This window comes from Pseudorca crassidens, chromosome 3 (genome assembly GCF_039906515.1).
Source record: "Pseudorca crassidens isolate mPseCra1 chromosome 3, mPseCra1.hap1, whole genome shotgun sequence".
In the NCBI taxonomy this organism is placed as follows: domain Eukaryota; kingdom Metazoa; phylum Chordata; class Mammalia; order Artiodactyla; family Delphinidae; genus Pseudorca; species Pseudorca crassidens.
In genome coordinates this window covers 46,567,477-46,593,168 of record NC_090298.1, presented here as the reverse complement: position 1 = coordinate 46,593,168, position 25,692 = coordinate 46,567,477, and the positions used below count along the sequence as shown (strand labels likewise).

The window sequence follows — 25,692 nt, the reverse complement described above, 5'->3', positions numbered from 1 at the left end:
ATTTCCTGGATCCAGGGAATCATTTAAATTTTTGGTCTAAAACTCATCTACTAGGTTCAGATTATATATAAAAAAGCACTCTATTCATAGAGAGAATTGGCCTTTAGAGAATCTCACTGCCAGCCCTACTGGCATCTACAAGAACTAGAAAGCATTATTTACAGAGAATAATCCACACAGTGATAATTAAGGATTAGCTATGCTTATGATGACAATTTTGTCTAATTTACTGAAGAAAGAAGAATTAAAATGTACTCTGATTTGAGATTTACTGATCTTTTTCTTTTCTCTTGCAGGTAAGTTTGGAAATAATTTATTTTGCTTATGGAATAGAGGTATGGTGTCACTTTTTTTAAATTTTAATTGCTTTTAACATTGGGCATGACAGATGATACGTTTCACCATGCATTTTGTTGCTGCTGTTGTTGCCAGTATTTGAAAGGTAACATTGCGGGTTTCTTTGATTCAAAGTTTTCAGTATGTGATTCCATAAAGTAAGTCTATGCAGGGTTTGTATTTGGGTTTGTGTTTAAATGATTTCTGTGTCAGATACAAGGATGGAGACTGTAGTCGGAGGGTGAGGGAAATATAAGAAGAGTAGATAATACGAAATCAGTGAGACACTGTAAGGCTGAGAAGGGCAGCAAACTTCAGTTCCAGGTGTGTAATCTACGACGACCATGAATGTGTATCACAAAAATAAGATGCCTTTTCATTAGCAGAGGTAATCAACCAGAGACTGTTTTCATTCACTTTTCCAAACCTGTGGTGTTGTGTTTTCTTCTGTTATTGTACAAAATTTCTGGCCAGGGTATTGTTGATGTATGTCTTTGTAAAAGGAATGGCTATAACCATTGTGAATCAGAAGTCAACTTTTAAGTTAGAAAACAGTAAAATAGGTCCACTCCCTGAAAACCATATGGAAAAGAAAAACTCTAATGAACTACAATTAACCATTTCCGATAAGAAGAAGGAAGTTTCAGTAAATCTTCTAGATACACAAATGAGAAGATAAAATAGCAGAGGGGCTTAGGAAGAAGTGGGATTTGTCTTAGGGAAGGAAGGTAGCCTGTTAAGTTGCCCACATAGGACTATGGCCTTATTATTGTACATTATACTTTCATTCATATATGAAAGAAGTGATTGAGATTTGAATCAAGCTTGAAACTGAAGTAAGCCGCATGTTATAAATGATATGTTTACTTTATTCTAGAAAGACTGTATGAGTTTGTAAAAGCAATTGCAAGCTTTAGTATTTATTAAATGTATAAAAATAGAGAACTTGCTAGTCTGAGTTCTACCTAATCAATAAAAGATGATGTAGCTCAGGAGGCAAGAGAGTTCTTGGGCCCTTGGTCTTGGTGAGTAAAGAACTTTAATCTTGTTTTATTCTCACCGATATAATCATATCAATACCAAAGTCATCAAGAAGGAGTCAATATTATCACCCTGAGTAGGCGTGTAAACGTTTTCACTGAGAAAATACAAATTTGGTACTTGAACCACAAAGCTAATTGACATGGCTACTACTCTTTGTTTGAACTAGTATTCCATTGTTTGATGGAAAGGAATGGAATTAAAGGACATTGTAAAATGTCATGATATCGTTAGGAAAATACATGTATTTTTTTCCTCTTCCAATCTAAGTATCAGAGAGATTCTTTAACCCAAGGATAAATCAGTAAAGTTTTTCTGTGAAGAGGTAGATAGTAAATATTTTAGACTTTGTAGGACATAAGGTCTCTGTGGTACAACTCTGCCTTGTAGAACAAACGTAGCTACCCATAGACAAAATGTAATGAATGAGCATGGTATATTCCCATAATGCTTTATTTACAAAAACAGATGGTGGGTGGGATTTGCCCTGTGGTAGGTTTGAAATGAAATTAAATGAAGAATTTTAAGTAATCTTTAAAATTTTTGGAACAGTGTATATGTTGGCCACCTTTTGCTATAGAGAAACCCTGGTATAAGTAAGAATGAAATGGTGTTCAGCTCTAGTTTAGAAATGTTACAAACTTCTCAAAAGGTTGGATGAATTTAAACACTAGAGGGCACAAAAGGATATTTTTAAGTCAAGGACCTTTTCTAAACAGAACTCTACAATTATGAAACACTGTCTCAAGTCAAGTGCTGTGACCTCAATGTACTTAATTTGTCAGGGATGTGGGCCTGCAGTTCCAGTAACCTCGCCAGCCACAAGAACTTGAAGTAGTTGACCAACTCTGTGTTGCTATAGTAATAGCCATATGTCTTTTTTTTTTTTTTTCTTGCTTGCTTGCTTTTCCATAAAATGTGGCCCAAATTAAGGATTTATAGGGCAGAATTTTTTCCGTCTTATAAGAGAAGAATCATTTTTTGATTGCTCTAGGTTCTGACTAATTTTCATGTGGTGAGAGTCTCTTTGTAGTAAATAACAAGTTATTTTCAATTATCTTTTGTTTTACTAATCCTAGTTTTACTAATCCTAGTATTATGACTATTACTAGTCATAATAAAATAATGCATATATAGTTTTACTTTGATTTTTGAACTCATTTGAGGGTTTTATTTCATAAAAATGATTAAAAATCATTAGGAGCCTCAAGCCTCAAAAATACTCCTGCCCTTTATTCTAGTAATTCTACTTGTAGGTATTTGGATTAGGAAAGTAATCTGAGATATTAAAAAGATTTATGTTCAAAGATATTCACCACGAAAGTACTTACAATGTTGAAAACCTACATATACTCTAACTCTGCCACATAAACTAATGTTTAAATACATTTTCATATTAGACAGAAGAATCTTATCAACCATTAAAAATATTTTCAACTAATTTTAGGATATGGGAAATTGCTTATGGTATAACATTAAAGGCAAAGCAGAATCCAAAATCTTATACACTAAAATCTCAATTGAATGTTAAAATTAGATGCATATATAGAGATATGTATATACATATAAAAATAAGGAAAAAATGAGCCACAAGACTTACAATCGTTACCTCTTGTGTACTTGCTCTTTCTTTTTTCCTTTTTCCTTTTCTGCATTTTCCAACTTTTCTATAAGGAATATTCATCATTTATATAGTCATGAAAAATAAATGTTACTCAAACAGAAAACTGTTTCAGCATTCTCACAACACTTTTTTTAGGTGTGATTTTTAGGTTAATGCTGGTAAAAGTCAGCAAGGTTATAAGCAAAGTCTATTATTTTATGCATCAGAAAATCCATTTAAATGAATTATTGATTGTTAGGCAGACACACCAACAGAGTCACCTTTTTAGGCCTGCAGGACAGACTTCTGTGATGTGGTTGAGTAGTAAGAGGGGCGCAGAGGCGGGGGAAAGAAGACCAGTGAAGCAAGAGCCTTCTGGAAAGGCCTGGCGTGCTGAGTTTTAGCACAAAACCCCCCTGTAAGCTCCCTAGACTGTGGTAAATCAGGACGTTTGCAACAGGCTTGCGTGCGCGTGCACACACACACACGTGCACGCACACACACACACATCTCTTGGAATCATTCTTCCTCCCTTCACAATCTGTCTGGTGCCCTGGCCTTTCCTTGCTAATGAACTTCAGAGTGCGTATGGAGAGGGGCTAGAGATAGAAATGCAAGAGACTGAAGGATGCTAAATTGGACTTTGCCTTGAGGACAGAATTCCTGGGAAATGACTCTGCATAGAATATCAAAGGAAATCCCATAAATAATATTGGCAAAAATACCACAATCATATGGAACAAAGCAAAATATTGTCGCTAGTGTCAGTTGAGCTTTTCCTCGAGACATTTCTAGTAGGATGAATTATTTACTAAAATTGTAGTTTTATCTTTTTTTACTTTATAAAAAGATAGCTGGTTGTAACATTTGTGACTATAGAGAATAATACTGGAAAGGGTGAATATAGCATGAGCATAGGCACACAGGTTGAGCTACATGGAATTACTGCTTTCTTCATTCACTGTGGATTTTGTAAATTTCCTTGGAGCTTTTAATCCCTAGTACCTAGGAGATTGAGAACCATGTCTACATGTTTACCTGGCAAATAATTTGATGAACTGAGTGAAAAGGTGTAATTGAGACTGCCTAATGCCATCAAACAACCCTTAGGACTTAATTTTCTCTCTGTATAATTTTCCCTTCATTTTAAACTTTTGAACCAAATTGTCTTGTAACATAAATTGATAGAATCAGTCATTTGGAATTTTTCACAAAGTTATGTCAGACATTCTGAAGTTTAAATATGGAACTTTTTTAGTTTATATTCCCAAATGATAGTGGTTTATATATATATGGTATGTCTATGTATTGTTCTCAAACATATCAAGGTCAAATAAAGCTGTGAACATTTAAGCACTAGCTGTTGTCCACTGGGTAGTGCAGAAATGGATGACTTAGTTTATCTAAACTAATTACCAAAGGAAATAGAGAAGCCTTTAGTCCTTTCTTGAACAAGGCAGAATTAAATATTCATGACAAGAAGGAATAGTAGAATTTAGAGCAAAATAACGAAATGTCCCTGGAGCCTGACTTCTAAGAGGTTTGAGGGGTTCACCGAACATACATTTATTTAGCTCCTACTGTGCCGGGCAGTCCCAGGATTATGTGGCCCCAGGAAGTTCACGGCCGAGTAGAACACTGAGAACATAGCACTCTTTTTCTTGACAACACAGTTCCAGAGACAGGATGCCTGCAATATGCATTATGTCCTAGAAAAGAAACAAATTAAAGTGACTACAGGTGCCTTCAACATGTTTATCCCCCATGCACTCATACCTATAGCTCACCAGCTAACTCACAGCACATTTCTATCCAACCTTATCTTTTTTCACTACCTTATTTATTAGTTCTCAGATAACCTGAGGAGAATGAATCTGACTTTTTCACACCTGTAGTAGGTTCACTTTCCATTCCAGAGAAACCATAGACAGACCTTTTCTCAGCTAAAGTATGTTAGTTAACATAAGCAGCATGGACAAAGAGATTCCTAATTGAGCATGTAAAACATGGAATAATACAGTTGTCTAAAAACTGCGTTGGAAAGATGAATGAGTTCTAGAGAGCAGCTGTATACTATAGTGCCTATAGTTTACAATGTGGTATTATGCACTTAAAACTTTGTTAAGAGGGTAGATTTCATGTTAAGTGTCATTAACGCACGCACACACACACAAATCCGAAAACCAGAGAGACAGAAGGAAACTTTTAGGTGAGTAATATGTTTCTTACCTTATTATGGTGATGTTTTTACAGGTGTATGTGTATGTCCAAGCTCATCAAATTGTATACACTAAATATATACAGGGTTTTGTATATCAATTATACCTGAATAAAGCTGTTTTTTAGAACCATATTGATTATATATGCTAATGTCTTGGATATTGAGATAAATGAGGATTTGAGGGGGAGAAATTCATGACATTTGTCTCCCTGGCTCCAGTCTTCCCTGCTCAAATCCTCATGGAATAGAATCAAGCATCAATTGTTCTAAAATTCTGCTTTCATTATTTTACTCCCTTGTTCAGAAACTTTTGATGCTTTTTCACTTTTAAATGGAACAAAGGTACCACTCCTAACAAAACATTCAAAGTGTTGCACACTCCAGTCTAAACCTTTCCTTCCTACCTTTTCCTGACAACCACTGTTCATAATAATCTCCCCTCTGAACTCCAGTGGTTCACCATGCATGGGATACAGCTTGTCTCCTCGTGCACTGGATACATTATGCTTCTGAAGAGCAGCAGCTGCTTCTACAAATTTGTCACAGGACAATGCCAGTCACAGTGTTTAGTAAATATTTGATTAATAACTATCAGTATTTATCTCATATGGCTATGAGACCAGTGAATTCATCCACTTAGCAGATATATATTGAATGCCTACCACTAACAGACCCTATTCTAGTTGATGGTAAACAGCAGTGAACAAAGCAGAGTCTCTGTTCTAATGAAACTTGATTTTTGTGTGTGGAGGGGAGATAGACAATGTAAAATACACAAACATATACAAAATATACAGTATGTCATGATGATAAGTTCTATGAAGAAAACTAATGCAGAATAAAGAAATAGAGTGACGGCAATGCTATTTTAGATATAGTCAGAATAAGTAGCCCTGTCTATTTAACTGACATTTGGATCTTAACAGAGTGAAAGGACTGTGCCAATGTCTGAAGCGAGAGCATTTCCGGAAGAGGAAACAGCAAAGTGCAAAGGTCCTGAGGCAGGAGCAGGCACGCTGTGTTAAAAGAACAGGAAAAAGACCAGTATGGGTCAAACCAAGTAAGCAAAGGGGAGAAGAGAAGGAAAAATGGTCAGGAGATAGTAAAGGGCTTTTGTAAGCCATGGTAAGGAGTTTGGATTTTGAAGTGGGAACCTAGAAGAGGGTTTTGAGCACAGAAGGGACGTACATGTGCAAAGGATCACTCTGAGTATTCCGAGAAGAATAGACTTGGAATGAGGCCGGAAACAGTAAAAATGGTTACGAAGCCACTTCAGTAGTCTGGGCAAGAAACAATGGTGACCTGGACCAGGGTGGTGACAGTGGAAGTGGTGAAGAGTGACCAGATTCTGGCTCCAATTTGAAAACAGAGCTGACAGTATGTGATGATGGATTTTCACACGAGAAAAAGAGAAACAGAAATGAGTCAAGATGATTCAAGGCTTTGGGTCTGAAAATATTAAAAACTTGTGTTTTCATTTGCTGAGTTGAGGAAAGACGAGAGAAACGTAGATTTAGTGGTAGGGTGCTGGAACATGAACCTAAAATTCAGCGTGGCACCTTAAGTCTGAGCGGCCTATTTGTGGCGGAGGTTTCGGGCCCCGCCCCATTTCCCCTAGACTTACCCCAGATGCCCCCTGCCCCTGTGGCGGGCAGATCCTGTGTGCTCAGTAGACTTCTCATTTGGGCAGCTGGGTACTTTCTCTGTTCAAAGGAGCTTGCTAGACTGGGTGTGGGCTGCCCAGAGGGCAATCCTCAGACATTGAAAGACCAGAGTATGCTTCCATGCCCCACGTTTCACATGCCTCAGTGGGATGAGTCCTAGACGTGTGTGTACGGCCACTCAGAGGGGTCCCCAAGAAGCTTGAGTTCCATGTGCTCGCAGTGGTCACCTGCGCATTAATGCACACTCCACTGATTCTCGTCTCTCCCTTCCCTACTTCCCCAACCCCTAACTTCCTACAGTCACCTCCCTGCTTCCTCTCCAAATAAAGTACCCACACCAAGATTTTGCAGCATCTGCCTGGAAGCAATTCAACCTAAGACTATTATACATCCAAATGTCAATATTCAAGAAGGAGGAAAATACGCTCTTTTGAAAAGAGGGGAAATGTCAGGGGTGGAGTATAGCTGGGAGATGTTAGTCTTTAACAACCCTATGTGAAAGCACAAGGTGTAAATACGGGTTGGTTCGTATACATGTTTGTTCCTTTCTTCTCTGCCGCATGGTCATTTCTCCGGGTGAATACAATGGTGCTCACTAATGAACAATCTGAGCTTTCCGCAGAGGCCACAGCAGAATATCTAGAGAGTAGTAGCCTGAGGAGTGATGACAATTTGATTGGAAAGAAGGGGATCTTGGGAACTTGTCTTAAATCTGCATTTACATAGGAAGGCCATTGTTTTGACTTTTCTTCTATGTTTGTTGGGGTGGTTTTGAAGAAACTGGAGATTATAGAAGGCCATGCCAAGCCACCCTTTGGTGTCGTCTTTACTTTTTCCTACTAGTTTATGCTCAGCCATACTATTTCTGTTGCCTGGCTCAGGAGCATGTTTTTTGTGCCAGTTTGAGGAGGAAAGTGAGTAGCGATGAAGGAGATCCTCATTAACTAGGTAGGATAGCCAGTCGCAGGCAAAGCAAAGACCGTTCTTACTTGCAATCAATTGTTCAACTGAATGTGAAAACAAATCAGTTTCTCTTGTTTTGAATGAGAAGATCAGATAAAACACAGTTCTCCTTGCCATACATTGTATCACATTCCAGAGTAATTTCAATTTCACCTTTGCAGGAAGCATCCAGAATTTAATGTTTTCTGCTGAGCAGTTATCCAGATCATTGTAAACCAGTGGAAGCATTGACATGAATAAGATTTTTCTTCTAATTAAAGAGCTAATTCAAGCATAGAAAAATGTTCCTAGTTCTCACTAAAATGGTATTTTTTTTTTTTTTTTTTGTGGTATGCGGACCTCTCACTGTTGTGGCCTCTCCCGTTGCGGAGCACAGGCTCCGGACGCGCAGGCTCAGCGGCCATGGCTCACGGGCCCAGCCGCTCCTCCGCATGTGGGATCTTCCCAGACCGGGGCACAAACCCGTGTCCCCTGCATCGGCAGGCAGACTCTCAACCACTGCACCACCAGGGAAGCCTGGTAATATTTTTTTTTATCAGTCGTTATCATGTAAAGTTTCAGGTGACTAATACATTTCCAAATGGCCCTCATAACCATGCTAACATTTTATAATTACGTGGTTCTCTGTTTTTAAGATGAATGGACAATATCTGATTTTTAATATATTGTCCAATTTTCAATATTCATTTGCCTTTTGTCAAATGGAGAGACAGTATTCATCAGAGCAAGAGAGCAAGTTTCTGAAGTAATGGGGGCAAACAGGGATGCTGATTTCCTATACTGGGAAAGTTCTTTTTAAAACATTAAACATTAAGAAACACAACCATGTGGAATATTTATGTACACATTTAATAACAGAGAAGTAGCTTACCAAGTCTTGGAATTGCCCATACCCACGTATGCGTCCTCCGTAAGGTCCGTAAGTCAGTTCCCAGATGATGAAGACTAAGCAAATGCCCTGTGGGTCTAGTTGAAGCTCTGGGCTCTTTCTTGGGGCGAAGGTACAGTCCTGAAAACCTCTCTTAACAAGGGGGAGCTGTGCATACATCTAGCTCTTTTCATAGAATTTCCTCGCAGACTGAAGTGAAGTGGGTCTCTAAATCTACAAAGAGCTTGGTCTCTCTTTTTGCTTATTTTCTGGCCATGGTTTGTTTATCTCGAGGAGACAGACTGCTCTGTCTTCTCTACTTAAATGTCTACAGATGGTATCACGCTGCCTCCAATTTGATTTTACATCAGATCTTCCCAGGCGTTAAACGATGTGTATGCTTTCTGGCTTCCCTGCACTTCTCTCTCTGACCCTTTAACATCTCAGCAATGTGTAAATTATGAGACGTGTTTAATTTAACATGGATTCAAAAGTTTTTGTTCATGACCTTTGGTTGAAATTTAATCAAACTAAAAACCTAACACTCCTAGTGGTAAAAGGAAATTGGGTTATTCAAGGTTTTTAGTAGCAAATATTTAGTTTTACCTAATTATAGAAATAATCCCTATGCACGGTAGAAAATTTGAACATTACAGAAAAGAACATTTAAAAAGGCCTATGATCCTAATACCCAGAGATAGCACTGTCAATATTTTGGTGTATATTTTTATTAATTAGATTTAATTGGTAAATGCTTTTCACGAGTAACTAGATTCTACTTAGTAATTTATAATGCACCTCTATCATGTCACATAATTATTATTTCTTTTTTGTGGTGGGAATAGTTAAGATCTAGTCTCTTAGCAAGTTCAATGTTTATAATACAATACTGGTGTCTATAATCACTATACTGTGCATTAGATCTCTTGCAAATTTGTACCCTTAAACAAAATCCTTCCTGTTCCCCAAGCCCCCACTGCCCCAACTTCTGGTAACCACCATTTTACTGTTGTTTTCAATGAGTTCAACTTTTTTGGATTCCACATGTGAGTGATATCATACAGTATTTGCCGTTCTCTGTCTGACTTATTTCACTTAGCAGAATATTCTCAGGGCCCATCTATGTTGTCACCAATGGCAGAATTTCCTTCTTTCTCACAGCTGAATAATATTCCATTGTGTGTGTGGGTATTTTATATAAATATGTGTGTGTGTTTATACACCTTACGATGCACTTTTTAACAAGGTATTAACGTTAACATCTTGAAAATGCCACTCTATGCTTTTTTTTGCTATATTTGCCATTTTCACTGACCTGCTATGATAAGTTACTACTAGAGTTGCAAATACACATCCTTCAATGTACCTGAAGAGACATTCCTCTGAATCTGAGATGCTCCACAGTCCTTGGAGCACCTGAGAGCCAAGGCTTCTGAGATGACTCTGCAGTACTTACTCCTTGATTGGATTCAAGTACCCAACTCCAAACATGGGCTGAGAGTGTTTAGTAATTATTTGTATGAGTTCTTTAGTTTCATGGAGACTAAAATTAGGTTTCCTCTGTCACTCTTATGATGTCATTTGACCTTGACCTGCATCTCAAATTGCTGAGACGGTAGCAAGCTTTCTCCCTAAGCACATCAGAAATAGTAGGTGAGGAGGGGACATTTAAGATGGTGGAGGAGTAAGGCATGGAGATCACCTTCCTCCCCACAAATACATCAGAAATACATCTACATGTGGAACAACTCCTACAGAACACCTACTGAACGCTGGCAGAAGACCTCAGACCTCCCAAAAGGCAAGAAACTCCCCACATACCTGGGTAGGGCAAAAGAAAAAAGAGAGACAAAAGAATAGGGATGAGACCTGCACCAGTGGGAGGGAGCTGTGAAGGAGGAAAGGTTTCCACACACTAGGAAGCCCCTTCGCGGGCAGAGATGGGTGGGTGGCGGAGTGGAGGTAAGCTTCAGAGCCACAGAGGAGAGTGCTGCAACAGGGGTGCGGAGGGCAAAGCGGAGAAATTCCCGCACAGAGGATCGGTGCTGACCAGCACTCACCAGCCCGAGAGGCTTGTCTGCTCACCCTCCAGGGTGGGCAGGGCTACGAGCTGAGGCTCCGGCTTCGGTCGGAGCACCGGGAGAGGACTGGGGTTGGCGGCGTGAACACAGCCTGCAGGGGGTTAGTGCGCCACAGCTAGCTGGGAGGGCGTCTGGGGAAAAGTCTGGACTTGCCGAAGAGGCAAGAGACCATTGTTTCAGGGTGCGCGAGGAGAGGGGATTCAGAGCACCGCCTAAATGAGTTCCAAAGACGGCGTGAGCCGTGGCTATCAGCATGAACCCGAGACGGCCTGAGACGCTAAGGCTGCTGCTGCAGCCACCTAGAGCCTGTGTGCAAGCACAGCTCACTATCCACAGCTCCCCTCCTGGGAGCCTGTGCAGCCTGCCACGGCCAGGGTCCTGTGATCCAGGGACAACTTCACAGGGAGAACACATGGCGCACCTCATGCTGTTGCAACATCATGCTGGCCTCTGCTGCCGCAGGCTCCCCGCACACTCTGTACCCCTCCCTCCCCCTGGCCTGAGTGAGCCAGAGCCCCCTAATCAGCTGCTCCTTTAACCCCATCCTGTCTAAGCGAAGAACAGACGTCCTCAGGCGACCTAAATGCAGAGGTGGGGCCAATGCAAAGCTGAACCCCAGGATCTGTGCAAACAAAGAAGAGAAAGGGAAATCTCTCCCAGCAGCCTCAGGAGCAGCGGATTAAATCTCCACAATCAACTTAATGTACCCTGCATCTGTGCAATAGACAACGAGTCATCCCAAATTAAGGCACTGGACTTTGGGAGCAACTGTAGACTTGGGGTTTGCTTTCTGCATCTAATTTTTTTCTGGTTTTATGTTTATCTTAGTTTAGTATTTAGAGTTTATTATCATTGGTAGATTTGTTTATTGATTTGGTTGCTCTTTTCCTTTTTTTTTTTTTCTTTTTCTATATAGCTATATATTTTTTTTCCTTTTTCTCTTTTTGTGAGTGTGTATGTGTATGCTTCTTTGTCTGATTCTGTCTGCATAGCTTTGCTTTTACCATTTGTCCTAGGGTTCTGTCCATTTTTTATTTTTATTTTTTAGTATAGTTTTTAGCGCTTGCTATCTTTGGTGGATTTGTTTTTTGGTTTGGTTGCTCTCTTTTTTCTTTCCTTTTTCTTTTTTTATTACTTAACATTTTTTAATTTTTAATAATTTCTTTATATTTTAGTTATTTTATTTTATTTTATTTTTTCTTTCTTTCTTTTTTCTCACTTTTCTTCTCAGCTGTGTAGCTGACAGGGACTTAGTGCTCTGTCCAGGTGTCAGGCCTATGGCTCTGAGGTGGTAGAGCCAAGTTCAGGACATTGGTCCACCAGAGACCTCCCAGCTCCATGTAATATCAAACGGTGAAAGCTCTCCCAGAGATCTCCATCTGAATGCTAAGAACCAGCTCCACTCAACAACCAGCAAGCTACAGTGCTGGACACCCTATGCCAAACAACTAGCAAGACAGTAACTCAACCCCACCCATTAGCAGAGAGGCTGCCTAAAATCATAATAATGTCTCAGACACCCCAAAACACACCACCGGAGGAGGTCTTGCCCACCAGAAAGACAAGATCCAGCCTCATCCACCAGAAAACAGGCACCAGTCCCCTCTACCAGGAAGCTTACACAACCCACTGAACCAACCTTAGCTAGTGGGGGCAGACACCAAACACAATGGGAACTACGAACCTGCAGCCTGCAAAAAGGAGACCCCAAACACAGAAAGTAAAGCAAAATGAGAAGACAGAGAAACACACAGCAGATGAAGGAGCAAGGTAAAAACCCATCAGACCAAACAAATGAAGAGGAAATAGGCAGTCTACCTGAAAAAGAATTCAGAGTAATGATAGTGAAGATGATCCAAAATCTTGGAAATAGAATGGAGAAAATACAAGAAGTGTTTAACAAGGACCTAGAAGAACTAAAGAGCAAACATACAGTGATGAACAATACAATAAATGAAATTAAAAATTCTCTAGAAGGAATCAATAGCAGAATAACTGAGGCAGAAGAATGGACAAGTAACCTGGAAGATAAAATACTGGAAATAACTACCAAAGAGCAGAGTGAAGAAAACAGAAAGAAAAGAATTGAGGACAGTCTCAGAGACCTCTGGGACAACATTAAACACACCAACATTCAAATTATAGGAGTCCCAGAAGAGGAAGAGTAAAAGAAAGGGACTGAGAAAATATTTGAAGATATTATACTTGAAAACTTCCCTAATATGGGAAAGGAAATAGTCAATCAAGCCCAGGAAGTGCAGAGAGTTCCATACAGGATAAATCCAAGGAGAAACACGCCAAGACACATATTAATTGAATTATCGAAAATTAAATACAAAGAAAAAATATTAAAAGCAACAAGGAGAAAACAACAAATAGCATACAAGGGAATCCCCATAAGGTTAACAGCTGATCTTTCAGCAGAAACTCTGCAAGCCTGAAGGGAGTGGCAAGACATATTTAAAGTGATTAAAGGGAAACACCTACAACCAAGATTACTCTACCTAGCAAGGATCTCATTCAGATTCAACTGAGAAATTAAAACCTTTACAAAAAAGCAAAGGCTAACCAGCTTTACAACAAATGCTAAAGGAACTTCTCTAGGCAGGAAACACAAGAGAAGGAAAGGACCTACAATACCAAACCCAAAACAGTTAAGAAAATGGTAATAGGAACATACATATCGATAACTACCTTAAATGTAAATGGATTAAGTGCTCCAACCAAAAGACACAGACTGGCTAAATGGATACAAAAACAAGACCCTTATATATGCTGTCTACAAGAGACCCACTTCAGACCTAGGGACACATACAGACTGAAAGTGAGGGATGGAGATAGATATTCCATGGAAATGGAAATCAAAAGAAAGCTGGACTAGCAATTCTCATATCAGACAAAATAGACTTTAAAATAAAGACTATTACAAGAGACAAAGAAGGACACTACGTACAGATCAAGGGATCAGTCCAAGAAGAAGATAAAACAATTGTAAATATTTATGCACCCAAAATAGGAGCACCTCAATGCATAAGGCAAATGCTAACAACCATAAAAGGGGAAATTGACAGTAACACAGTCATAGTAGGGGACTTTAACACCCCACTTTCACCAATGGACAGATCATCCAAAATGAAAATAAATAAGGAAACACAAGCTTTAAATGATACATTAAACAAGATAGAATTAATTGATGTTTATAGGACATTCCATCCAAAAACAACAGAATACACTTTCTTCTCAAGTGCTCATGGAACATTCTCCAGGATAGTTCATATCTTGGGTGACAAATCAAGGCTTAGTAAATTTAAGAAAATTGAAATCGTATCAAGTATCTTTTCCAACCATGACCCTATGAGACTAGATATCAATTACAGGAAAAATTCTCTAAAAAATACAAACAGGGCTTCCCTGGTGGCACAGGGGTTGAGAGTCTGCCTACCGAAGCAAGGGACACGAGTTCGTGCCCCGGTCCGGGAAGATCCACATGCCGCAGAACAGCTGAGCCTGTGAGCCATGGCCGCTGAGCCTGTGCGTCTGGAGCCTGTGCTCCGCAACAGGAGAGATCACAACAGTGAGAGGCCCGTGTACCGCAAAAAAAAAAAAAAAAAAATGGAGGCTAAATAATACACTACTAAATAACCAAGAAATCACTGAAGAAATCAAAGAGGAAATCAAAAAATACCTAGAAACAAATGACAATGTAAACACAATGACCCAAAACCTATGGGATGCAGCAAAAGCAGTTCTAAGAGGAAAGTTTATAGCAATACTATCCTACCTCAAGAAACAAGAAACATCTCAAATGCACAACCTAACCTTACACCTAAAGCAATTAGAGAAAGTAGAACAAAAAAACCCCAAAGTTAGCAGAAGGAAAGTAATCATAAAGATCAGATCAAAAATAAATGAAAAAGAAATGAATGAAACAATTGCAAAGATCAATAAAACTAAAAGCTGGTCCTTTGAGAAGATAAACAAAGTTGATAAACCATTAGCCAGACTCATCAATAAAAAGAGGGAGAAGACTCAAATCAATAGAATTAGAAATGAAAAAGAAAAGTAACACCTGACATTGCAGAAATACAAAGGATCATGAGAGATTACTACAAGCAACTGTATGCCAATAAAATGGAAAACCTGGAAGAAATGGACAAATTCTTAGAAAAGCACAAATTCCTGAGACTGAAACAGGAAAAAATAGAAAATATAAACAGATCAGTCACAAGCACTGTAATTGAAACTGTGATTAAAAATCTTCCAGCAAACAAAAGCCCAGGACCAGATGGTTTCACAGGCAAATTCAATCAAACATTTAGAGAAGAGCTAACACCTATCCTTCTCAAACTCTTCCAAAATATCACAGAAGGAGAAACAGTCCCAAACTCATTCTATGAGGCCACCATCACCCTAATATCAAAACCAGACAAAGATGTCACAAAGAAAGAGAACAACAGGCCAATATCACTGATAAACATAGATGCAAAAATCCTCAACAAAATACTAGCAAACAGAATCCAACAGCACATTAAAAGGATCATATACCATGATCAAGTGGGGTTTATCCCAGGAATGCAAGGATTCTTCAATATATGCAAATCAATCAATGTGATAAACCATATTAACAAACTGAAGAATAAAAACCATATGATCATCTCAATAGATGCAGAAAAAGCTTTCAACAAAATTCAACACCCAGTTATGTTAAAAACCCTCCAGGGAGTAGGCATAGAAGGAACCTACTCAACCTAATAAAGGCCATTTATGACAAACCCACAGCCAACATCATTCTCAATGGTGAAAAACTGAAACCATTTCCTCTAAGATCAGGAATAAGACAAGGTTGTCCATTCTCACCACTCTTATTCAACATGGTTTTGGAAGTTTTAGCCACAGCAATCAGAGAAGAAAAAGAAATAAAAGGAATCCAAATCAGAAAAGAAGAAGTCAAGCTGTCACTGTTTGCAGATGACATGATACTATACAAAGAGAATCCTAAAGATGCTACCAGAAAACTACTAGAGCTAATCAATGAATTTGGTAAAGTAGCAGGATACAAAATTAATGCACAGAAAACTCTTGCATTCCTATACAGTAATGATGAAAAATCTGAAAGAGAAATTAAGGAAACACTCCCATTTACCATTGCAACAAAAAGAAAAAAATACCTAGGAATAAACCTACCTAAGGAGACAAAAGTCCTGTATGCAGAAAACTGTAAGACACTGATGCAGTAAATTAAAGATGATACAAATAGGTGGAGAGATATACCATGTTCTTGGAATGGAAAAATCAACATTGTGAAAATGGCTATAGTACCCAAAGCAATCTACAGATTCAGTGCAATCCCTATCAAACTACCAATGGCATTTTTCACAGAACTAGATGAAAAAATTTCACAATTTATATGGAATCACAAAAGACCCTGAATAGCCAAAGCAATCTTGAGAAAGAAAAACGGACCTGGATGAATCAGACTCCCAGACTTCAGACTATACTACAAAGCTACAGTAATCAAGACAGTATGGTACTGGCACAAAAACAGAAATATACATCAGTGGAACAGGATAGGAAGCCCAGAGATAAACCCATGCACCTATGGTCAACTAACCTATGACAAAGGAGGCAAGGATATACAATGCAGAAAAGACAGCCTCTTCAATAAGTGTTGCTGGGAAAACTGGACAGCTACATGTAAAAGAATGAAATTAGAGCACTCCCTGATACCATACACAAAAATAAACTCAAAATGTATTAAAGACCTAAACGTAAGGCCAGACACTATAAAACTCTTAGAGGAAAACATAGGCACAACACTCTGTGACATAAATCACAGCAAGATCCTTTTTGACTCACCTCCTAGAGAAATGGAAATAAAAATAAACAGATGGGACCTAATGAAACTTAAAAGCTTTTGCACAGCAAAGGAAAACATAAACACAATGAAAAGGCAACCCTCAGGATGGGAGAAGATATTTTCAAATGAAGCAACTGACAAAGGATTAATCTCCAAAACTTACAAGCAGCTCATGCAGCTCAATATCAGAAACAAACAAACAAACAAACAACCCAATCCAATACTGGACAGAAGACCTAAACAGACATTTCTCCAAGGAAGATATACAGATTGCCAACAAACACATGAAAGGATGCTCAACATCACTAATCATTAGAGAAATGCAAATCAAAAGTACAGTGAGGTATCACCTCACACTGGTCAGAATGGCCATCATCAAAAAATCTAAAAACAATAAGTGCTGGAGAGGGTGTGGAGAGAATGGAACTGTCTTGCACTTTTGGTGGGAATGTAAATTGATACAGCCACTATGGAGAAGAGGATGGAGGTCCTTTAAAAAAGTAAAAATAGAACTACTGTATCACCCAGCAATCCCACTACTGGGCATATACCCTGAGAAAACCATAATTCAAAAAGAGTCATGTACCACAATGTTCATTGCAGCTCTATAGCCAGGATATGGAAGCAACGTAAGTGTCCATCAACAGATGAATGGATAAAGAAGATGTGGCACATGTATACAATGGAATATTACTCAGCCATAAAGAGAAATGAAATTGAGCATTTGTAGTGAGGTGATGGACCTAGAGTCTGTCTAACAGAGTGAAGTCAGAAAGAGAAAAACAAATACCGTATGCTAACACATATATATGGAATCTTAAAAAAAAAAAAAAAAAAAAGTGGTTCTGAAGAGCCTAGGGTTAGGACAGGAATAAAGACGCAGACTTAGAGAATGGACTTGAGGACCGAGGGAGGGTGAAGGGTAAGCTGGGATGAAGTGAGAGAGTGGCATGGACATGTATACACTACCAAATGTAAAATGGATAACTAGGGCTTCCCTGGTGGCGCAGTGGTTGAGAGTCCGCCTGCCGATGCAGGGGACACGGGTTCGTGCCCTGGTCCGGGAAGATCCCACATGCCGCAGAGCGGCTGGGCCCGTGAGCCATGGCCGCTGAGCCTGCGCTCCGCAACGGGAGAGGCCCGCGTACCGCAAAAAAAAAAAAAAAAAAAAAAAAGGGATAGCTAGTGGGAAGCAGCCACATAGCACAGGGAGATCAGCTCAGTGCTTTGTGACCACCTAGAGAGGTGGGATAGGGAGGGTGGGAGGGAGACGTAACAAGGAGGAGATATGGGGATATATGTATAGCAGATTCACTTTGTTATAAAGTAGAAACTAACACACAATTGTAAAGCAATTATACCCCAATAAAGATGTTAAAAAAACAAAAAAAGAAATAGGAAATAGGTTAAAAATTGTTTCAGTGATATTGGGATTTTTTTTTTAACAAAACAGAGTCTCTTATCCATAACACACTAGGCCTAACACTGATATGTTAAAATATATAAAAATATAACAAAATATATTAAAATATGAAATATAAAAATATAAAAAATATATTAAAAATATAACAAAAGGAAACACAAAATAAAACCCAGAGAAAAACCAAAGTTCCCATTTTTTGAAACAGCTCCTGATTCATAGATTTTATAGGGTATTTTGTACAATATCAGAAACTGTGTAATATGCCCAGTCATCCCATTTCTAGTCACCTGACTGAAGTCATAATTTACTGAGAATTACCCTGTATGAAACAATCCAGAAAACGTATTACATAGGACTAATGTGGAATAAGAGCTCATGATTGACAGCTTTTATCACCTAAATGGATATTGATTTCGATAATTCATAATCTTTAGCAGATCTTTAACATTTACTGTGTAGTCATTAATTTGCTTTTGTTAGTAAGATTTAGGAATTCAAATACACTATGGTATTTACATTACATTTAACAAATACATCGTCTTTGCCTATACAAAGTCCACACTTTACAATAGACTCAGTATGAACTGGGAGACTTAAATGTAGGTCATAGGGCATAGAGACTTAAATGTAGGTCAGCATCATGTACAAGCCATGCATATTGTTCAGATGAATCTCACTATAACAGTATAGTTCTCGTTGCTCAAGTCCAATATAATAACCACCTGTTAAGAAGCAAGCTCTTAAATGTTACAGGCAGAACCTAAGTTGTGGCTGCACAGCTTAGGTAAGAATTCACTGTAGAATTCTTTCAACTTTTCTAAAATTTTGAAAATTTTCATAATACTATTTTGGAAAAAAATCTCTTTTTGATATGGCAAGAACCATATTCTACATTTTTTTCTGAAACAAGTTTTACATGGCTCATCAAGTTTGTGTTTTTGCCATCTGTAATTCAACTCATTCTGGAATATTCCAGAACTGAGTGCCCTATTTACAGCATTCTTTTTTGTGCCCCCTTTATCTGTAAAAGAAAAATGCCAAGGGACAGTTAGTCAGTTTTAATGTTGTGAGCAATATTGATACATTTTATTGAGGAAATGCTGACCACCATTAGGTCACAGAGATGTTTTTATGAGGTAAGATGTTTTCTCAGTCACAATCCTCTACAAAGAGGGACCATTTTTCTTTCGTATCCTTAGCCACTTCGCACCGATTTAGACCCACACCCACTCTCCCTCATTCATTCCTCAGCTCACTTATTGTCTAGGCATATACTGGTTAACAACCTAGGTTTTATAACTGTTGAGGCCTCAATTTTAACCTCAGCTTTGCCACTCATTGGCTGTGTGAGCATAGGGGCAAATGACTAACTTTTTAAGCCTCCATTTCCTTAGCTAGAAAACAGAATAAATATAAGGTAAGCTTTTATCGGTATATTGTTGTGAGGATAATATAAGTTATCCTTATCACACTGTAAATACCAAATAAGTAGTTGATATTGTCATAGTAAAATAAGGAATTAAAAAAATACCCTGACCTTATGATGATGTTTACTTCACAGAATCAGTCAGTGCACGGGGAGTGGCAGGGTGAGGAAGGCGTCCTGGGGGTGTCAGGTCAATAAGTGCCCAGGAATGGGAAAGTTTATGAATATTGGCTCCAATAAACGGATATCCAGATTTAGCGAGATATTGAACACTGTCATGGAAAAACTTCCTATCGCCAAAGTTGAAAGCATGAGATTGTTGTTATTTAGAGATTCATGGTATTTGGGGACTTTTTGCTTTCTCCCGAGGGAGTAGTTTTGTTTCTCAGCCTGGTAAGTCCATCACTGCTTTTCTTGTTTGTTAACATAATTCTAAAAACTCAAAGAGGCCATTTCTGCCCTTATTTGGTGTGTGGTCAACAAGGAGAGCAGCATGAGTTGGAATCAGTGCTGCGCTGCAGATGCTTTTCCAATTAAACACCTTGTTTTCAGGATCCCATAAGTTTTCAAAAAATGTAATGGGGCTTCCCTGGTGGTGCGGTGGTTGAGAGTCCGTCTGCCGATGCAGGGGACACGGGTTCGTGCCCCGGGCCGGGAAGATCCCACATGCAGCTGAGCAGCTGGGCCCGTGAGCCATGGCCGCTGAGCCTGCGCGTCCGGAGCCTGTGCTCCGCAACGGGAGAGGCCACAACAGTGAGAGGCCCGCGTACCGCAAAAAATAAATAAATAAATAAATGGTAATGTTTCTATATTTAGGTGAAGCCCAGGATTTTGAAGAATTGAGAAAAATTCCATCAGCTAACTTTAGTAGAATCCCTTACCACTTAATTTTTTTTTTTTTTTTTTAGTTTTTTAAACAGAACCAGTAGAGGGTTTTCAATCTGCAAATAAACATTAAAATTTTGCTGTGAGATTAACCTTTAAACGTAACAGCTTGATATTCTGTCCTTACACACTTAGGATAAAAAATTAAAAATGGGGGAAAAAAGGACAATCAAAACTGAAGACTGTTACCCTTCTGAAACAGGTTAAATGATATGCTGAATTACCATGCTCATGAAGTGACCATTTTAGAGGACAATTCTTAAAACTAGAAATGTTTCTAACAGTATGGATAATAGTTTTTCTAGTTCTCCAAAAAGCTTATCAACATTAGTAGCAGTGCCTAAAATCTGGGGTGACATTTTCTAAATGCTTTTTTTTTTTTTTCCGGTACGCGGGCCTCTCACCGCTGTGGCCTCTCCTGTTGCGGAGCACAGGCTCCGGTTGCACAGGCTCAGTGGCCATGGCTCACGGGCCCAGCCGCTCTGTGGCATGTGGGATCCTCCCGGACCGGGTCACGAACCCGTGTCCCCTGCATTGGCAGGCAGACTCTCAACCACTGCGCCACCAGGGAAGCCCTCTAAATGTTTTTATGTAAAGTACTCCATTCATCTCAAAAACTCTGCAATGGTTCTCTTTTGGATAAGACACTGAACTCAGCAAGGTCAGGCAACAGTGCTCAAGGTCATATGACAAGTTCATAGCATAACTGTGGCTCTAATCTCCCTTACTGGGGCTACCCTGAATACTTGCCCAATGGTGTTTCATCAAAAATCAGACAAACAATTCTGGAGACAGGCCTGTATTCATTTGGTCATAACAATGACAGTGGTTTTTCTGGTTTTGTTATTTTATTTTAATTGATTGATTGCTACAGTTGTGACTTTGTCAGAACGTGCATCTAAGGACAGAGAAAATAGGTAAGTCCCACCTAAATTACCCATGGTGAAATTTTTTACCCCTATTTAGGAACATAAAAGAATATAATGTAGGTGATGCATCTTATTTTCAAGAAGTCCTGAGATGATTGGTTTACTGATTCATTAAACAGAATTATTGTGACTTGTTTATTTTGCTAGGCACAGAGGATGCAGTAGGAAAGCAGGCACAATTTATGTCCTCATGATGTTTAGGTCTATCAGGGAAGCCAGACATTGAAAAAGTAATTGCAAATGTGCTGACAGTGACAAAGATTAAAGTGCAGAGTGCTGTGGAGACATCCCTTGGTCTGAGAAAGCAGGGAAGGCTTCCTGGAGGAAGTGGCTTTCAAGAGGAAGTTCTGTATCCACCCTTTCACTCACCAGTCAATAACTAAGGAGGATTTTTTTTTCAGTCTTCAATCATGAGTACAATATTGAAAATAAAATTGTTCTGACTTTTAAAATCTTCTCATACAGAAATTTAGACACTTACTGACCCCAGAAGACTTTTACACACATTTTAAAACATCATGTTTAGTTCTTTATTTCAAGTGATTAGCCTATACTAATTTCAAATTTTAAAGAATTTGACTCTAGAAATATTTCCTGTTGACTACTTAAAAAAATCTCCTAGGACTTTGTCAGTCACTTACTAGACACTTAAGAAACATAAAACGTCTTTCTCTTCCCTCTCATTTCTTCCTCCCTGTTTTTTCCCTACAACCTTCATTTACCCAAGTGTTTAAATAGAACTCAGTGCCTTACTGATAGAAAGGGCTTGACCTAATTATCTTCCAAATTGCTAAAACATTCCTAAAACATGTAGATAGAAATCTTGAGTGTATAACAAAGAATTTTGATTCACAATCCAGTTTTATTTTATCTTTTATTCTTATATTTAATCATGCCTCCTCATTTATTTTATTCTATGTCTTCATAATTTTAGCTCTTTTCAAATAACAATTGCTGGAGAGGGTGAGGAGAAAGGGAACCCTCCTGCACTATTGGTGGGAATGTAAGTTGGTGTAGCCCACTGTGGAAAACAGTATGGGGGTTCCTCAAAAAACTAAAAATAGAGTTACCATAAGATCCAGCAGTTCCACTCCTGGGCATTTATCCAGACAAAACTATAATTGAAAAAGATACATGCACCCCTGTGTTCAAAGTATCACTGTTCACAATAGCCAAGACATGGAAACAACATGAATGTCCAAAGATAAATGGATAAAGAAGATGTGATACATATATACAATGGAATACTACTCAGCCATAAAAACAGAATGAAATAATGCCATTTGCAGCAACATGGATGGACCTAGAGATTATCATCCTGAGTGAAATCAGATAGACTAAGACAAATATATGATATCACTTATATGTGGAATCTAAAATATGACACAAATGAACCTATCTACAAAACAGAAATAGTCTCACAGGCAAAGGGAACAGACTGGTGGTTGCCAAGGGGGAGGAGAGGTGGGAGAGGGATGGATTAAGAGTTTAAGGTTAGCAGATGCAAACTATTATGTATAGAATGGATAAACAACAAGGTCCTACTGTATAGCACAGGGAACTATATTCAGTGTCCTGTGATAAAAGAATATAAAAAAGAATGTATACATATGAGTACACATGTATAACTTAGAAACTTTGCTATATAGCAGAAACTAGCATGACATTGTAAATCAACTATACATCAATTTTAAAAAACTTTTAAAATTTTTGTAATAAAATAATTACTAATAAAATAATAATAATTTTAGCTCTTTAATTACATTTTATTCCTGTTTGTGTCCTGGAATATATATGAATAAAGGATGCATTTGAAGCAGATTAATATGCACAGTATGCTTTCCTAATGCTCGTAAGACTATGGGGTACCTTCAATTCTGTTAGCACTCCGCTGGGTTACAGCTCATAAAAAACAGTTTCTGAAGTTTTCTTCATTTCAGAACATGGAATAATTCACCTCTAAATCAAGTAGACACACATAAGATTTAGAATGGCTATTTGAAAGCAATTCCAAGAAAACAGCGTTATTTTGCAGCATTTCCATTTGGAGTAATAATTGATAGTTGATGATGATACTGTATTAATGTAATAAGAGGGCTTGTTTAAACCACAGTTACTTACATGGAATGAATCAGGTTTCAGAAGTGCACAAGTCCACTTGTTAAATTTCCTTTCGGCACACTCTTTTGCAATGGATCACCCTGAAAATCGAATTGTTATTATGAAATGCTTATCAGAGGTAGCTGGTAACATGAAAACGAAATGCGATTGCTGGCTTCCACATTAACTTCTGCTGCCTTTGAGTCTGCAACCAGCAGCTATTTCAAAATACTGCATTATCCTGCACCCATATCTCTGCCTGCTCTGGTTTCCTGAGGCAATGTATTTCAACATCACACAAGCCCATTAATCTAACTGTCTGTTTCTCTGAAGTTTAGCTCAAAACTTCTCCTTCCGCCTATCAGACAGTGGCTTGGTGTGTAAATAAATGCTTGTGTGGCTTATGTTTAAATTCTCCTACTTTTAAATTTGGGATTTTTCAGATTTTATTCACAGTAGCCATCTCCTATAAAGGAAATTCTGAATTTCTGTGTCAAACATCAAACCCCAAACTTGCATTTTAACATCTGGAATCTTGGAACCAAAATCCCAGAAATGTTCAAGAGGCAAAAACGTCTTACTTAGAGCTCTGCAAAACGTAAGATCTACGTTATTGGCAGGAGGCAGACATTTTCTTGCGATTTTGGAGAGGATAGGAATTATGTGAATAACAGTTGGGGGAACACAAAGTTTAGATTTCAGAACGTGGTTTTCTCTGCCATATAAGTTTAGTTTCCAACTTGTAAAAGAAGAGTTTGTCTCAGGGACAAACTGAGGGAACATCTCTCCCTGATATTCAATCATGCTTTTCCAAAAACAACTTCTGGGAAATAAATGCTTACTAATATAACAAATTAAAACATTCAAAAGATTCTACTTCATTTCCTTCTCTGTCCTTTAGTACATGTGAAGTGAAAGTTATAACCAGCTGTTTGAAATACAAATGACAGCACAGGTTCCTCCTAGCAAACATCTTATTTAATTTTCTTATTGTTTCCAATTGCCTAAATTCGCATGTCTGTGAAGTACTAGCCAGTCCCTCAAAATAATATTAATGTTTATACTTGAAATCAAGGCTTAACTTCGCTCATAATTAATCTCAGAAATAACTAGTTTATTTCCGTGACCTTGCTGAGACCTGGTCACCTAAGGGGGATTATGCCTAACTGTACAGAAGAAATGGGATGGAGGTGGTGAGTAATTATTTTTAAGGAGAAAAGAACATTAACATTGGCAGATACTTCTTGTATCTTTATCTAATTTCACATTAGGAAAAAGGACCAAAGTTTCCATTTTTCTGCTCATCATTTCACATTTATAGTTCCATTGTTTTGCTCTTGCTTAACTGTTCTAGATATCTGCTTTCAAGAAGCAGAGAGGGAAAAGAAGAAACGTTTCGGCAATAATGAAAAAGACAACTCTGCATCTCCTTCAATTTCTTTTAGAAGAAGGTAGACATTCTATAATACCTTCATTGTGCATTATTATTATGCCCTTATACTTCATCAATTAGATATCAACTAACAGAACATTCTTTTCAAAATGTAAATTGGTATGAACAAAGACAAGCATCGGTCAAAATGCGTGTTGCTGGCTTTAGCCTGGCTGGGAAGACAGGGTCCATCTTTCCTTGACAAGTGCGTTTGGGCTAACAATGCAAACAATATTTTTCTGCTTCCAATGTTGTATATATGGACTGCAGCTTTCGTATTTAAAAACCAGTGATGCTACTTGTCCTGCAAAATTTGAAATGCCACTGGATAAAATGAGAGCTTTGTATTGCATGGAAGGTGAATGAAGGAACTCTTCGCCACTACCTTCCCTCCTATTCTCTTACTTGTTCTGTGTCCACCCCCCTCCCTCCCTTCATGCCAATCCACCTCCCACTCTGCCAGTTTTCAGAAACATCCCCCCTCTTCACCCAGACTCCCAGTTTTCTTCCACTGTCTGGCTTCAGTCTCAGATGAAGCCATTCTATTCAACCCCGACTTGTTCAGCTCTGTGTCAGCTCTTCCAGGAATGTTTGCACTTCCTAAGAGCCGTCCTGACATGGGAATTAAATAGAATACGGGAATAAAGTGCTAATGGTGGAATTTCATACACCAGAAGGGCAGGCTGGGGTAGGTATGGACATTTTCTCTGTCCTTTCAAAGAATACCAGGAAGGTGACCACCAATCTTGCTCCTGTGAAATGGGGATCCACATACAAAAGGGTGTAGTTTGTGAAGCATGAAAATATTGCTAGTTGATTCGGAGAGACTGTGTTTAGTTTTGAACTTCTGTCTTCTCCAAGGT

At 38.5% G+C, this 25,692-nt stretch overlaps 1 protein-coding gene across 16 annotated transcripts in view; it reads left to right on the top strand.

Annotated features, from left to right (window-relative positions):
• PDE4D (phosphodiesterase 4D) overlaps positions 1–25,692 on the top strand; it is a 1,449,034-nt gene that overhangs the window by 1,065,554 nt on the left and 357,788 nt on the right. The window lies entirely within an intron of this gene.